The following is a 6000-nucleotide window of genomic DNA, read 5'->3' as shown; positions in this document are numbered from 1 at the left end:
CCTTCTGACTGTATTTCTTTTAAGACCGATTTGCTCCTCCTTTTGGCAGTCCATGGTATGTTCAATATGGTATATTCAATATTCTACACCAACATCACAATTCAAAGGCATCAATTCTTCTTTGGACTTCCTTATTCATTGTCCAGCTTTCACATACATATGAGGCGATTGAAAATGCCATGACTTGGGTCAGGTGCACCTTAGTCTTTAAGGTAGCCTCTTGCTTTTCAACACTTTAAAAAGGTCTTTTGCAGCAGATTTGCCCAATGCAATGTGTCTTTTGATCTCTTGACTGCTGCTTTTATGGATGTTGATTGTGGATTCAAGTAAAATGAAATCCTTGACAATTTCAGTCTTTTCTCTGTTTATCATCATCTTGCTTATTGGTCCAGTTGTGAGGATTTTTGTTTTCTTTTTGTTGAGGTGTAATCCATACTGAAGGCTGTGGTCTTTGATCTTCATCAGTAAGTGCTTCAAGTTCTCTTCATCTTCAGCAAGCAAGGTTGTGTCATCTGCATAACGCAGGTTGTTAATGCATCTTCCTCCAAACTTGATGCCTGGTTCTTCTTCATAGAGTCCAGCTTCTTGGATTATTTGCTCAGCATACAGATTGAACAAGTATGGTGAAAGAATACAACCCCGATACACACATTTCCTGACCTCATACCATGCAATATTCCCTTGTTGTGTTCGAATGACGGCCTCATGATCTATGTACAGATTCCTCATGAGCACAACTAAGTGTTCTGGAATTCCCATTCTTCTCAATGTTATCCATAATTTGTTATAATCCACACAGTCAAATGCCTTTTTGTAGTCAATAAAACACAGGTAAATATCTTTCTGGAATTCTCTGCTTTCAGCCAGGATCCATCTGTCATCAGCAATGATATTCCTCACTCAATGTCCTCTTCTGAATCAGCTTGAGTTTCTGGCAGTTCTCTGCTGATCTATTGCTGCAGCCACTTTTGAATGATCTTCAGTGAAATTTTACTTGTGTTTGATATTAATGACATTGTTCAATAATTTCCACATTCTATTGGATCACCTTTCTTGGGAAGAAGTATAAATATGGATCTCTTTCAGTCAGTTGGCCAGGCAACTGTCTTCCAGATTTCTTGGCATAGATGACTGAGTGCTTCCAACCCTGCATCTGTTTGTTAAAACATCTCAGTTGATAGTCTTTCAGTTCCTGGAGCCGTTTTTTGCCAATGCCTTCAGTGAGGCTTGGACTTCTTCCTTCAGTACCATTGGTTTCTGATCATATGCTACCTCTGGAAATGGTTGAATGCTGACCAATTCTTTTTGCTAATAATGACTCTGTGTATTCCTTCTATCTTCTTTTAGTGCTTCCTGTGTTGTTCAATATTTTCCCTGTAGAATCCTTCAATATTGCAACTGGATGCTTGAATTTTTATTTCAGTTCTTTCAGCTTGAGAAATGCTGATTGTGTTCTTCCCTTTTGGTTTTCTGTCTCCAACTCTTTGCACATATCATTATCATTCTTTATTTTGTCTTCTCGAGCCACCCTTGAAATCTTCTGTTCAGTTTTTTTACTTCATCATCTCTTCCTTTTGCTTTACCTACTCAAGGTACAAGACCAAGTTTCAGAGTCTCTTCTGACATCCACTTTTGTGTTTTCTTTCTTTCCTGTCATTTCAATGACCTCTCGCTTTCTTCATGGTGTCTTTTGATGTCATTCCACAACTCGTCTGGCCTTCAGTCATTAGTGCTCAAATCTATTCTTGAGATGGTCCCTAAATTCAGGTGGGATATACTTAAGATTTGTACTTTGGCTCACATGGACTTATTCTAATTTGCTTCAGTTTCAACTTGAACTTGCACATGAGTAATTGACGGTCTGTTCTGCAGTCAGACCCTGTTCTGACAGATGATATTGAGCTTTTCCATCATCTCTTTCCACAAACATAGTCTATTTGATTCCTATCTATTCTATCTGGCAAGGTGTATAGTCACCATTTATGTTGGTCAAAAAAGGTGTTTGCAACAAAGAAGTTGTTGGTCTTGCAAAATTCTATCATGTGATCTCCAGCATTGTTTCTATCGGTAAGGCCACACTTTCCAAATACCAGTCCTTCTTCTTTGTTTCCAACTTTTGCATTTCTATCGCCAGTAATTATCAACTCATCCTGATTGCATGTTTGATCAATTTCAGACTGCGGAAGTTGGTAAAAATCTTCAATTTCTTCATCTTTGGTCCCACATGTCTGTCAGTTTGCCACACTGTGGGGGCTTGTGTGTTGCTGTTCTGCTGGATGCTATGCCACCAATATTCAAATGCCCACAAGGCCACCCATGGCAGACAGGTTTCAGCTGAGCTACCAGGCTAAGACAGACTAGGAAGGAGGGCCCAGCAGTCTACTTCTGAGAAAAATTAGCCAGTGAAAACCTTGTGAATAACAGCAGAACACTGTATGATATAGTGCCAGAAGATGAGCCCGGCAGGTTGGAAGGCGCTCAAAATATGACTGAGGAAGAGCTGCCTCCTCAAAGCAGAGTTGACCTTAATGACATGCATGGAGTCAAGCTCTCAGGACCTTCATTTGCTGATGTGGCACCACTCAAAATGAGAAGAAACAGCTGGAAATATCCATTACTAACCCAAATGTGGAATATACAAAGTATGAATCTAGGAAAATTGGAAATAATCAAAAATGAAATGGAATGCATTAGGCATTAGTGAGCTGAAATGGACTGGTATTGGCCATTTCGAATTGGACAATCCTGGTCTACTATGCCAGGAATGACAACTTGAAGAGGAATGGCATTTTACTCTCTGTCAGAAAGAAAATGTCAAGATCTATTCTGGAGTACAATGCTGTCTAGGTTATGGCTCACACCATATATTCTAATTTTCAATCCAGTCAGTAATGCTACCATAGGTCTAAAAAAAAAAAAAAAAAAATCTGTTTAAAGTATTAAAAAGCAAAGATGTCATTTTGAGGACTAAGGTTCACTGACCCAAAGCATGGTATTTTCAACCACCTCACATGCCTGTGAAAGCTAGACAATGAATAAGGAAGATCAAAGGAGAGTTAATACCTTTGAGTTATGGTGTTTGTGACAAATATTGAATACACCATAGACTGCCAAAAGAAAAAACAAATCTGTCTTGGAAGAAGTACAGCCAGTACATTAGAAGCAAGGATGGCAAGATTTCGTCTCACATACTTGGACATGTTATCGGGAGGGATCAGTCCCTGGAGAAGGACATCATGCTTGGTAAAGTAGTGGGTCAACGAATAAGAGGAAGACCGTCAATGAGATGGATTGACATGGTGGCTGCAACCATGGGCTCAAGCATAACAATGACTGTGAGGCTGGTGCAGCACTGGGCAGTTTTTCATTCTTTTGTACGTAGTGTCACTCTCAGTCAGAACCAACTCGACAACACTTAACAACAACAACTACTTTGAGGAGGCAGCTCTTCCACAGTTGTGTTTTGAGTGCCTTCCAACCTGAGGGGTCCATCTTCTGGCACTGTACCAGAAAATATTCCACTGCTATTCACAAGGTTTTACTTGCTAATTTCTTCAAAAGTAGGTCACCAGGCTCTTCTTCCTAGCCTGTAACCATGGGTGACACTGCTGATATTTGAAATACTGGTGGCACAGCTTGTAGAATCACAGCAAAACACAAGCAACCACAGTATGAGAAGCTGACATTAATACAAATAGTATTAAGAAATACGTAAGAAGAATTATACACCATAACCAAGTGAGGTTTTTTCAGCAATACCAGGCTATTTTAATACTTGAAAATCAGTCAATGTAGTCTACCATATCAACAGGCTAAAGGGGGGGGAGAATGACAAAATTCAATACCCATTCATGATAAAAACTCTCAGAAAACTAGAAATATGGGAAAATATCCTTTACTCAGTAAAGAACATCTACAAAAATAAGACCTATAGCCAACATACTTTGTGGTGAAAGACTGAATGCTTTCTTCCTAAGATTGGGAACTAGGCACAAATGGCTGTTCTTGTCACTGTTATTCAACATAGTATTGGAAGTCCTAGCTAGTGGAAAAGGGAAAAAATGGAAACAAAATAGATCAGAAAGGAAGAGATAAAATCTGACAAGATAATCTACTTAGACTATACCAAGAAATGTACCAAAAAAACTTTAATAACCATCCTAAAACTAATAAGTGACTTCAGCAAAGTCACAGGATATAAGATCAACATACAAAAATCACTAATATTTTATATACTAATAATAAATGTAAGGAAACAAAAATTAAAAATATAATATGTTTATAATCTCTCAAGGAAATGAAATACTTAGGTATAAATATGAAAACTTGTACAGGATGAGTATGCTGGAAGACTACAAAATGCTGATAAAGGAAATCAAAGAGGATCCACATAAATAAAGAGTCATACTGTGTCTTATACTAAAGATTCCATTTGCAAACCTAAGAATTATGTGAGACACAATCAAAAGCAAAAATTTGTGTGTGATCAGAGTTCGAGAACAGTGGAAGAAAACGGGAAACACAGAGAAGACTGTTGACAATTTGCTGGCAGAAAACTTCCCAAATATCATGAAAGATGAAAAGCTGACCATCCAAGAAGCTCAATGAACCTCTATAGAATAGACCGCAAAAGAAAATCACTAAGGCATATTATAATCACACTTGACAAAACCAAACACAAAGAGAGAATCCTGAGGGCAGCTTGAGGAAAACAAAAAGCCACAGATGAAGGTGAAACAATAAGACTAAACTCTGATAACTCAGCAGAAACTATGCAGACAAGAAGGCAATGGGAAAAAAACTCAAAACCAATGACATATATAAAACCATGAAAGAAAAAACTGCCAACCAAGAACAATATACCTTGCAAAACCCTCTCTCAAATATGATGGCAAAATTAGGACATTTTCAGAAAAATAGAAATTAAGGGAAATTGTAAAAACTAAACCAAACTTAAAAGAAATGTTAAAGGAAGTCCTTTGGTTACAGAACCAACAATAACGTGAGTCTAGGACATAGGACAGCATCAGCCAGACACCAACCTAGGTAAAGAACTGTCAATTATAAAACAAAGCTAAAAGATTTAACACAGGGAACCAGTGTCAACAATCTGTAAATGATGACAGTGTCAAAACAATAAAAGGGGGGATAAATGGTGAAGGTATAGAACTTTCAAATGGAGAGGAAGTCAAGGTAATATCAAATAATAAAAGACTGATTTAAACTTAGGAAGATAAGGGTAAATGTCAAGGTAACCACAAAAAATGTTAACAAACCTGCTCATCAAGATAAAAAAGAAGAAAAACATAAAGACTCATTAAACACAAAATCTATAATAATGAAAGAAATGAAAAGAAAATCCAAAACTCAAAAGGAACTCAGCACAGAAAAGTAAGAGGAACAAAGAAAATGTCAGCACCACACAAAAAAAAAAAAACACCACAATATGACAGCAATAGACTCATTCCTATCGATAATAACACAGAATGTAAATGACTTAAAGGCACCTATAAAGAGACAGAGAGTGGCAGAATGATTTAAAAAACACAACCCATCAACATGCTGTCTACAAGAGACACACCTCAGAAACAGAGACATAAACTTATTAAAAATCAAAGGATGAAAAAAATATATCAAGCAAACAGTAACCAAAAGAGTAGAAGTGGCAAAACTAATCTTAGATAAAAAAGACTTTAAGGCAAAATCCACCATAAAAGACAAGGACAATCCATCATGAAGACATAACCTTAAAAAAAAATCTACACACCCAACAACAGAGCTTCAAAATACATAAAACAAATTCTAACAGCACTGAAAAGAGAAACAGACAGTTCCACAATAATAGTAGGAGACTTCAACACACCACTCTCAGTAAAGGACAGAACTTAGAAAGAAACTCAACAAAGATACAGAAGATCTAAAGGCCTTATCAACCAACTTGACCCGTAGACATATATAGAACACTCCACTCAACAGCAGCTAAGTATACTTTCTTTTCCA

The sequence above is a fragment of the Elephas maximus genome, chromosome 3 (assembly GCF_024166365.1).
Source record: "Elephas maximus indicus isolate mEleMax1 chromosome 3, mEleMax1 primary haplotype, whole genome shotgun sequence".
NCBI classification, from domain to species: domain Eukaryota; kingdom Metazoa; phylum Chordata; class Mammalia; order Proboscidea; family Elephantidae; genus Elephas; species Elephas maximus.
Note: the sequence above shows the minus strand (reverse complement) of the source record.